This window comes from Cicer arietinum, chromosome 3, assembly GCF_000331145.2.
Source record: "Cicer arietinum cultivar CDC Frontier isolate Library 1 chromosome 3, Cicar.CDCFrontier_v2.0, whole genome shotgun sequence".
NCBI classification, from domain to species: Eukaryota; Viridiplantae; Streptophyta; class Magnoliopsida; order Fabales; family Fabaceae; genus Cicer; species Cicer arietinum.
The window spans coordinates 5,096,820-5,107,946 of NC_021162.2; the positions used below are offsets into that span (position 1 = coordinate 5,096,820).

At 35.9% G+C, this 11,127-nt stretch overlaps 1 long non-coding RNA gene across 1 annotated transcript; it reads left to right on the top strand.

The window, feature by feature from the left end:
* The first annotated feature begins 10 nt into the window (after positions 1–10).
* Positions 11–2,649, top strand: LOC140919874 (uncharacterized). Its single transcript, XR_012162473.1, has 2 exons — positions 11–1,774; positions 2,066–2,649. It is a non-coding gene; the product is annotated as an uncharacterized lncRNA (long non-coding RNA).
* The last annotated feature ends 8,478 nt before the right edge of the window (positions 2,650–11,127 follow it).

The window sequence follows — 11,127 nt, forward strand, 5'->3', positions numbered from 1 at the left end:
AAACCAAAAAAATTAAAAATTTGGAAAAAAAAAAAAAAAAAAAAAAAACAAACTAGTGTTGGAGGTTGGGTGTGTGCCCATTCTTGCTACACAAAGGTCTCATCGAGGATTCGTTGAAAGAAGATCAAGTGTGTGTCGTTTCTTGCAACTTCAAAGTCTAATCCATAATAGGTCATGCATATGTCTCTCTATTTTGTGACGAAAGTTAGTCGAGGGTTGGTCGAGAGCAATATGATCTTCCAATAAAGATATACAAACCCATAACTAGTTAGAAAGAAACCCTAGAGTTTAAAAACTGTAGTAGAGCTCAAAAACTATTGCATCCTAATTGAATTTATTTGTTGTTTCTTGTTATGTATACATTTACATTTACATTTACATTCAAAATGTAAACCTTATAGAACATTTACATTTTTCAAAAATGTAAATAATCTACACAAGTTTATGTTCAAACCTTAAGCCATATATTTGAGGTATTATTTTCTTTGGGTCATATGCATAATGCCTCATAGTCTTGTCCTAGTTAAAGGCCCCTTTGTGGATACTATCATTAGCCTCGACTCCCAATAAATTTGAGACTTTTTGGTGTACAGAATAATGGCCCTTCAGTCGAGGCTAAAAGGTTAGATAGTATGTAAGTCCTTGTGTGTGACTTAGACCCTTGTTTCGCGTAGATGAGGCTAATGTTCCGACTTGAAGCCATATATCTAAGTTATCTTCCTCTTGGCAGTCTTATGCGTAAGCACATGTTATTTTGTCCTTAGTGTTGATTCTAAACAATGCAAGACTATTTATTTGGTGTACCGAAATAGTAGCCCGCCAATTATGGGTAAGGGACTTAAGGATGTGTCAGTTCTCGAGCACGGCTTAGAACTCGACGTTCACGTTATATTTTGAGTAAATAGAGTGATGTAAAATGGACTACAAACTGTCTACCCTGTTAGTCAAAGTTTGTTATCTAACGTGCATGATTAGATCATGTTTGTCAAATAAGTCCTAGTCTTAAGGGAAGTCCTATTCTTTAGGATCAGTTTCATTTTTCTTAGTTTAATGCCATGCTGTACGTGGCTATTTGTTTCATTCCTGTTTTGTAAAAGGCTATATAAGCTCGCCTTCACTTGCTGAATAAATATAGTTCTTTCCTCCCAATATTACTGAGTTACTTGCAATATTTCTGGTTTTAACAATTGGTATCAGAGCTCCACAAGGGGACTGATATTGGGTGGGGAGTGAGAGTGTGTGAGAAGGGAAACACAAAGATATCAAAGTGTGTGTAACGTGAGTGTGAGAGAAGAAACACCAAAAGACAAGCATGTCTACATCTGAAAAGTTTGTACAACCGACTACTCCAAGGTTTGATGACCATTATGATTATTGGTCAATGACGATGGAGAATTTTCTACGAAGTAAAGAGATGTGGCATCTCATAGAAGAAGGAATCCTAGCACCAGCAATTGGAACATCAACAAGTGAAGCACAACGAAAGAGTGAGGAAGAGGCCAAACTTAAAGATTTGAAAGTCAAGAATTTCTTGTTTCAAGCTATTGACAGAGAAATTCTAGACAAGGGAACTTCAAAGGAAATATGGTGTTCCATGCAGCAAAAATATCAAGGATCCACAAAGGTGAAAAGAGCACAACTATAAGCATTGAGAAGAGAGTTTGAGCTACTAACCATGAAAGAAGGCGAGAAGATTGACAGCTTTTTGGGACGGACTCTTAATGTGGTAAATAAGATGAAATCAAATGGTGAAGTAATGGAGCAAAGTACGGTGGTTAGTAAAATACTCAGATCTTTGACCTTTAAATTCAACTATGTTGTGTGCTCAATAGAGGAATCAAATTATCTGAGTACCTTAAGTATTGATGAATGATGACTCTTCATCATATGCATATTTTCTCACTGTTTTAGTCTTATTTATCCTCAATCATCAGTTAAATTAATGATTTATTTGATATACTTTGTTGATTTTTGTTCTTTGAGTTGATAAAATGTTTTGTGTTTTTATTTCGTTGATTAAGTAGGAATTTTTCATAATTTTACATTGCATTTTGTTTTAGTGCAGTGCTGAATTTTGGTGAGAAATCAACATGACATATGTAGAGTATTTCAGCCATATCTGGAGTTGTAGATGTCCAATTGGAGTCACACCAAGTGTAAATGAAAGCTAAGATCCATAGCTACAACTTTCATGAAAACACCAGAACCAAATTCAGACTCTAAAGAGGAAAAAATGCAATATACGCCGGATAGCAGATGCTGAGCGCTTAGAGCGCGCCCAAGCACGCCAGAAGCGCTTTTTCCAGTATTTGCTACTGTCTAAACGCGCCTGGGGCGTGCGACGCGCACCAACAACCATAAAAACGCAGATTTTTACTGTTTTAGAGATGTTTTTGACTATTGGGAAGTTGGGAGACTTGTGCCCTAGCATAGAAACTCAAAGATGGTCGTTTCTAACATCATTGGAGCAGTTTTATCAAGAATCATTCATGAATCCTTCTTGTAATTCTTCTCTAATCTCTATCTCTTTTATCTCTGTCATGAGTAACTAAACCCTGTTTGTTAGGGATGAGTGTATCAAGATGAAACACTTATTTTTATGATTTGATTTCTAGTTATATGAATGAGTTTATTGAATTATTTTTCTCATCTCTGTGCTTAATGTTTTTTATTGCTTGATCAACATTAAAATGTTCTACGATTTGTATTTTGAAACGGAAGTGAACTTTACGAATGCTTGAGATGAGAAATTCATGAATTTGTAGTCTAGACATAGGTGCAGGTCATGAAACCAATTAAATTAGTTGCAAAGCAATAATTTACAAGAGAATTTTTATACGGTAATGCTTAATTCTAATCTTAAATCTACTAAGGAATTAGGGGTTACTTTGGAATTAAAGGTTCTGTCACTAAGAAATTAGGGCAAGAATAATAAAGAGAATTCAGTAATAATTCAATAAAGGAATTCAATAACTAGGATCAAATTAGACACCAAGGTTGGATTCGAAGTGAAACTCATCCCTGACATTTTTCTCAATTATAAAGGATCAATTTTACTATTGTTGTTAATTTCAAGTATTATTTCAATCAATTCGGAAAATTTTTGTTCAATTTTAGTAACTAAATATAATTCAATAGTAAAACGCAATCCTTGAGTTTGACACTCGGTATTACCGTTTTAATATTACTTGCAACAATTCAGTACACTTGCTGAAACGTTATCAATGAACTACATGCAGTCTTCTTGTTCATGAGCAAAGAATGCAGGGATTTCAGATAGAAGAACGTGTATTAAAAGTAACCAATGATGATAGACCGATCAGAGGTAGAGGAGGTAGAGGTTCATTTAGAGGAGGACGTGGCAGAGGAAGAGGAAGACAAACTCTAAACAAAGCAATTATTGAGTGCTTTAAATGTCACAAGTTGGCGTGTGAAGAGCTGCATCAACCCACACAAGAAGTTTGGTTCCTGGACTCTGGCTGCAGCAATCACATGACAAGAAATAAGAGTGGTTTTCAGAAATGGAGGAAGAATTTTGCAGAACTGTGAAGCTTGGGAATAACACAACAATGGATGTTGCGGCAAAAGGAATCATGCGTGTGCAAATAAATGGCATTACTCAGGTAATATCCGATGTTTACTTTGTTCCTGAGCTTAATAACAATTTGCTAAGATTAGGACAACTCCAAGAAAAAGGGTTAGCAATTTTAATCCAAAATGGCACTTGCAAAGTATTTCATCCAGATAAAGGATTAATTAAGCACACTAGTATGAAGGGAAATAGGATGTTCTATATAACAGTCTCTGCAGCACCAAAAGATCCTATGTGTCTACAAGCTGAAGTGGAGTCAGAAAAACAAACACAATTGTGGCATTGTCGCTTTATGCACCTTAATTACAAAGGGCTCAGTACACTCATAGGCAAGAAGATGGTCATTGGGTTACCTTCCCTGAAGTCTCCAAAGAAGATATGCACTATGTGTCTCATTGGTAAACAACATAGAAAGACAATACCAAAGAAAAGCTCATGGAGGGCCACAAAGAAGCTGCAGTTAGTTCATGCTGATATTTGTGTTTCGATCACACCACCTTCAAATACTGACAAGAGGTGTATTCTAAGCTTTATTGATGACTTTACTCGTAAAGCTTGGACTTATTTCTTACATGAAAAATCAGAAGCATTTGCTATGTTCAAAAATTTCAAAGCTTGTGTTGAAAAAGAAGTTGGTGCACTCATCACTTGTTTAAGAACAGATAAAGGTGGTGAATTCATCTCTAATGAGTTTGAAGAATTTTGTAAGGACCATGGAATTTGCAGGCAGTGGATAGCTGCCTATACTCCCCAACAAAATGGAGTTGCCGAGAGGAAAAACAGGACAATTATGAATGCAGTAAGGTCTGTATTGAACAGGATACAAGTTCCAAAATGATTTTGGCCTAAAGTAGTTAGATGGAGTGTTCATGTACATAATAGAAGCCCAACTTCAATAGTAGCTCACATAACCCCAGAAGAAGCATGGAGTGGTGTAAAACCAAAAGTTGACCATTTTCGAATCTTTGGATGTGTAGCTCATGCTCATGTACCAGACAAAAAGAGAAGCAAGCTAGATGACAAAAGTAAAAGGTGTGTATTTTTTGGAATTAGTGATGAATCTAAAGCTTACCAATTATTTGACCCTATTACAAAGAAGGTTATTGTGAGCAGGGATGTAGTTTTTGAAGAAGACGAGAGCTAGAACTGGAAAAAAATAGAAGAAGGGTGTAAAGTTGATGCTCTAGATTGGGGAGAAGAAGAAAATGAAGACAATGATGAAGATCAAGAACCTGCAGAAAATGAAGAAGAAAACAATTGTGACATCAATCAAGGTGCACCATCAAACAGTTTACACGAGATCAGGTCACCAACAAATGAAGAAAATGATGTTGAGCAAGAGTTTTTGGAGAGGGCAGCAAGGAGTAGAAGAAAACCAGCTTGGATGGCAGACTATGAAAAGGAAAGCTTAATGGTGATGATGTCTGAAAATGGAAGGGATCCTTGCCTCAATGGAAGTGACCCTTATCTCTTCGAAGAAGCTTTCAAAATCATGAAGTGGAGAGAAGCAATGAACATGGAGATGAAGGCAATTGAAAAGAACAAGACATGGGAACTAACTGATGCACCAAAAGGAGTTAAGCCTATTGGAGTGAAATGGATTTTCAAAACCAAGCTCAATGAAAGTGGAAAAGTTGAAAAGTTTAAGGTGATATTGGTGGCAAAAGGATATGCATAGAGGTATGGAGTAGATTATACGGAAGTCTTTGCACCAGTAGCAAGACTTGATACTGTGCGGGTACTATTAACCTTGGCAGCCCAACGAGGATGGGAAGTATTTCAGCTTGACGTGAAGAGTGCTTTTCTTCACGGTGAGCTCAAGGAGAAAGTATTTGTACAACAACCTGAAGGATTTGTCAAGAAAAAAGAAGAAGACAAAGTATACAAATTGAAGAAAGCATTATATGGACTTAAACAAGCACCAAGAGCTTGGTACAACAAAATTGAGGTATATTTTGCAAAAGAAAAATTTGAAAAGTGCTCCAGTGAATACACTTTGTTCACCAAGGAAAATGAAGGTAACATCTTGATAGTTAGCCTTTATGTTGATGATTTGATCTTTATTGGAAATAATAGAAGCTTGTGTGATGATTTTAAAAGATCAATGGAGTTAGAGTTTGATATGACTGACTTGGGAAGAATGAGATATTTTCTTAGAATAGAAGTGATACAAAGTGAAGCTGGGATTTTTATTTGTCAAAGAAGATATGCTCGAGAAGTTTTATCAATGTTCAACATGGGGAACATCAATTCAGTAAAGAATCCAATTGTTCCAGGAACAAATTTATCAAAAGATGAAGAAGGCACTGAAGTAGATGCTACAATGTTCAAACAAGTTGTTGGAAGCCTCATGTATCTAACTACAACTCGACCAGATTTGATGTTTGGAGTAAGTCTGATTAGCAGGTTCATGGCTAATCCAAAAGAGTCACATTGGGCGGGCTTTATTTGTAAAGTCTCTATTCCTTGGTAATTGAAACCCAAAGATCTATGAACTATTCCGTGTTTGACTAGCCAAGCAGACAAATTACCTTGCACTTTTTTTGTAACACCCCGTTTTTCAAAGCGTGAGTGTATTTTTTTTTTCAAAAGGAATTAAAATACAACAGGAAAATAAATAAGGTAACACACGTTTGGATAAATATTTAAGTCGTAATACAACGACAATAGGTCAACAGAATTTACGAGCAGCGGAAAGATTCTTAATCCAAGAATTCAAAATATAAACACAACAAAAGTAGTACAGTCCTCCAGTTTAAAAAAACGCAACCCCAAAAGAAAGACATCCGTTCCCTCTGTGACAACCTAGTCTGATCATTTTACAAAACAACTAAACGCCCTGAGTGATCTCCACGCGCCCCGTGAGATCCTCCTAACGTAGCTGCAGTCAAGCGTTCCCATCTCCATTTCCGTCCGTAGGGTACGAACCGGTAGGATCGTCCTGACTCTCATCTGAGGGCAAAGCCCAGATTTCCACAATAATTGAAAAGGGTCACCAACCAAAAAAATAGCAGTTAACACATAGCAATTAAGTTTTTAAATGCTTAAAATAACTTTTCAACTAAGCATGCACCTTAACGGGATTTTGCCAAAAGATCATGTAATGCTTGCCAATTAAAAATGAAATCAAAATAAAGTTCTCAAAACATCAAGTAATACATAACTGACCAAAGCATTGATAAATCAATTGAGCAATCGATTATCTAACTCAAAATAAGGACTTTTGCTGAGCCAATCGATTGCCAAATCGATTTGGTCAGTTCTGCTGAGTTTCTGCATGACCAAATCGATTTCTAAGTCGATTTTGTCAGTTCTGATGAGTCCCTGTGTTGCCAAATCGATTTCCAAATCGATTTCTTAAAAGATTTTGAAAGACATATTTATACAATCGATTGGCAAATCGATTAGGTTAAAATAGTGAACTTCCTGCAACTCATTCAATCGATTGGGAAATCGATTTCCCTGCTTATTCTTCCAAAAATACTTAAACTAATTCAATATCATTCATACACAATTCCACATCTTAACACTTAGCAATGATAACGCTATCGCTACAACATCATGTGGTTCGAAATAGTATTGCAATCAAACATGTTATCACCAAATTCCAAAACATACACTTAACACTTATAACACAATACTACACAGACAAAATGAACCAACAATTCACAATTTAACTGGGTGTAGTCTCTCACGGACAAACACTTGTGCAGTCTCTCACGGACAAACACAATTCCCTCAGAAACGTAAGTCGTAAACGTACTACCTATCACGGGTCCGTACCGTTTACCGAGGTGCCACCTATCCCGGGTCTGCACAACTTACCAAACGTAAATCGTAAACGTACTGCCTATCACGGGCCCGTACCGTTTACCAAGGTGCCACCTATCACGGGTCTGCACGATTTACCAAAACACACATAAGTAAACGAGACATTAAGAGATTCCCCATTCTTAATTCTCATCTAACTTAAACCAGGGCGTAGTCTCTCACGGACAAACCCCTACGCAGTCTCTCACGGACAAACGCAATTCCCGCAGGAACGTAAGTCGTAAACGTACTACCTATCACGGGTCCGTACTGTTTACCGAGGTGCCACCTATCCCGGGTCTGCAAAACTTACCAAACGTAAATCGTAAACGTACTGCCTATCACGGGCCCGTACCGTTTACCAAGGTGCCACCTATCACGGGTCTGCACGATTTACCAAAACACACATAAGTAAACGAGACATTAAGAGATTCCCCATTCTTAATTCTCATCTAACTTAAACCAGGGCGTAGTCTCTCACGGACAAACCCCTGCGCAGTCTCTCACGGACAAACACAATTCCCTAAGGAACGTAAGTCGTAAACGTACTACCTATCACGGGTCCGTACCGTTTACCGAGGTGCCACCTATCCCGGGTCTGCACAACTTACCAAACGTAAATCGTAAACGTACTGCCTATCACGGGCCCGTACCGTTTACCAAGGTGCCACCTATCACGGGTCTGCACGATTTACCAAAACACACATAAGTAAACGAGACATTAAGAGATTCCCCATTCTTAATTCTCATTTAACTTAACGATTCTCAAAACAAAACATTCAGTAAATAAGTCATTAAGAGATTCCCCATTCTTAATACTCATTTACTGAAACGATTTTCAAAAACAAACATTAAGTAACCGAGACATTAAGAGATTCCCCATTCTTAACGCCCAGTTAACTTAAACGATTTTTCTTAAAACAAAATATTAAGTAACCGAGACATTAAGAGATTCCCCATTCTTAACGCCCAGTTAACTTAAACGATTTTCAAAACAAAATATTAAGTAACCGAGACATTAAGAGATTCCCCATTCTCAACGCCCAGTTAACTTAAACGATTTTCAAAACAAAATATTAAGTAACCGAGACATTAAGAGATTCCCCATTCTTAACGCCCAGTTAACTTAAACGATTTTCAAAAACAAATATTAAGTAACCGAGACATTAAGAGATTCCCCATTCTTAACGCCCAGTTAACTTAAACGATTTTCAAAAACAAATATTAAGTAACCGAGACATTAAGAGATTCCCCATTCTTAACGCCCAGTTAACTTAAACGATTTTCAAAACAAAATATTAAGTAACCGAGACATTAAGAGATTCCCCATTCTCAACGCCCAGTTAACTTAAACGATTTTCAAAACAAAATATTAAGTAACCGAGACATTAAGAGATTCCCCATTCTCAACGCCCAGTTAACTTAAACGATTTTCAAAAACAAATATTAAGTAACCGAGACATTAAGAGATTCCCCATTCTTAACGCCCAGTTAACTTAAACGATTTTCAAAAAACAAATATTAAGTAACCGAGACATTAAGAACGAAGCTTAGATCTAGAAGAAACAGAGGGGTTTGTGTTTGAATCTCAAATACCGTTTTTCTTCGTTTTCGAATCAAAGAGGAAGAGTGGAGTTGCGAAATCTTTGTTCTAGCACTCACCCAACCTTGGGTTACTAGTCTTGAAGAAAGAAAAGCAACGAAAATGAAAATGGGAGAAGGAGGGGAAAGGTGGCCGCGGGTAGCAGAGGAAGAAGATGGAAAATCAGATTTTCCTTCCTTCCTTTTTCCTTTCTTTGTTTTTCCTTCCTTTCTATTTCCTTCTTTCCTTTATATAACCTTTTCTTTTCCTTTTCCTTCCTTCTAATTTCCTTTCTTTCTATTCTCTCCAAGCAAACATATATAAATATTAAATATAACTTAACAAATATATCAAAATATCTAGATATTTGTTAAATTACCATTTCACCCGTAACGCATTAAATTCTCCGTAAAGGATTTACCGCACTTAATTTAAATTTATTTATCGACGAGTAATTCTAAACGGGGTCAAAATAACTTTTTGATCCTATACACTCCATAATATTATTAACTTTGGCTAAAAAGCCTCCGAGCCAAAATCCAAAACATATAAAATACATAAAGTGTACTTTAAAATTATGGGTCTTACATTTTTACTTCTCCTGCATTTTTTTCTGCAACAAAAAGACTTTTAAGATATCTAAAAGGAACCATAGAATACGGGATATTCTACAAGAATGAAGGAAGAAAAACATGTCCTATAGCTTATTCTGACAACAATTACGCAGGAGACTTAGATGATTGAAAAAGCACTTCTGGTTTAGTGTTTATGATGGGGTCTGGAGCTGTCTCATGGGCTTCAAAAAAGCAACCTATTGTGAGTTTATACACCACAGAGGCAGAATATATTGCTGCAGCACTTTGTGCTTGTCAATGTGTATGGCTTAGAAGAATCTTGGAGCAACTTGGAGCTGAAGAAAAGGAAGAGACTGTGATTTTTTGTGACAATAGTTCTACTATTTAATTGTCCAAAAATCCGGTTTTTCATGGGAGAAGCAAGCACACTGCAGTAAGGTTTCATTTTATCAGGGACTTGGTAAAAGAAGGAGTTGTGAAACTAGCTTTTTGCTGCTCTGAAGAACAAGTTGCAGATATAATGACAAAACCACTGAAGCTTGAGCAGTTTGAGAAGCTTCGATGCATGCTTGGAGTAATGAAGGTCACTGAAGTAAGCTAAATTGCAGAGGCATTAGCTTAAGGGAAGGAATGTTAGTCAAAGTTTGTTATCTAACGTGCATGATTAGATCATGTTTGTCAAATAAGTCATAGTCTTAATGGAAGTCCTATTCTTTAGGATCAATTTCATTTTTCTTAGTTTAATGCCATGTTGTACGTGGCTATTTGTTTCATTCCTGTTTTGTAAAAGGCTATATAAGTCTGCTTTCAGTTGCTGAATAAATATAGTTCTTTCCTCCCAATATTACTAAGTTACTTGCAATATTTCTGGTTTCAACATACCCTTCTTTTTTTTTTAGATCATTTTTCTTCTATTTATCGGAAATATTAGGTTAAACCTTTGGAGAATTCGATGAAGGAATCTCAACAGAATTCTTTGAAATATAAGGTGAAACTTTTGAATTTAAAGGAACAAGTTGTGCATCCCTTTAATCCTTGAGTTTTTATGACAACTTGATAATTCTTAAATTCGTTTTTAAAACAAATTAATAAAAATAATCAATTTAAAATGGTTAAATGAAAATGAAATCTTTTTAAAATATTTGAGTTTTTATGATATAAGTTGTACACTTTGATAGTTCATCAATTTATTTTTAATAAATCAGTGGTAAATCGGGTCACCTGCATCGTTTTTGTAAAACATAAACTAATTTAGGAATGTTGGTTAAAACTTGCACCTTGCCTCTAGACAGGTTAGCGAGTCAGCAAACCCTTCAATAAAAACTAAATTTATAATAAATTAAAGGTATTAATTTTTATGTGAGTTGGGCTTCTAAAACATAAAAAATTCAAAATTAGTCCACTAAAATTCAACATAATCGAAAAATCATTACATAAACAATAAAACTCTAAGTTTATTGGACTGCAGCGAGAAAATAGACTAATTGTAATAGAAAAGTAACTAAACTTGTAAATAAATAACTAATTTTTTAAAATTGACCTGACAAACCAACTCATCCTATCACCAT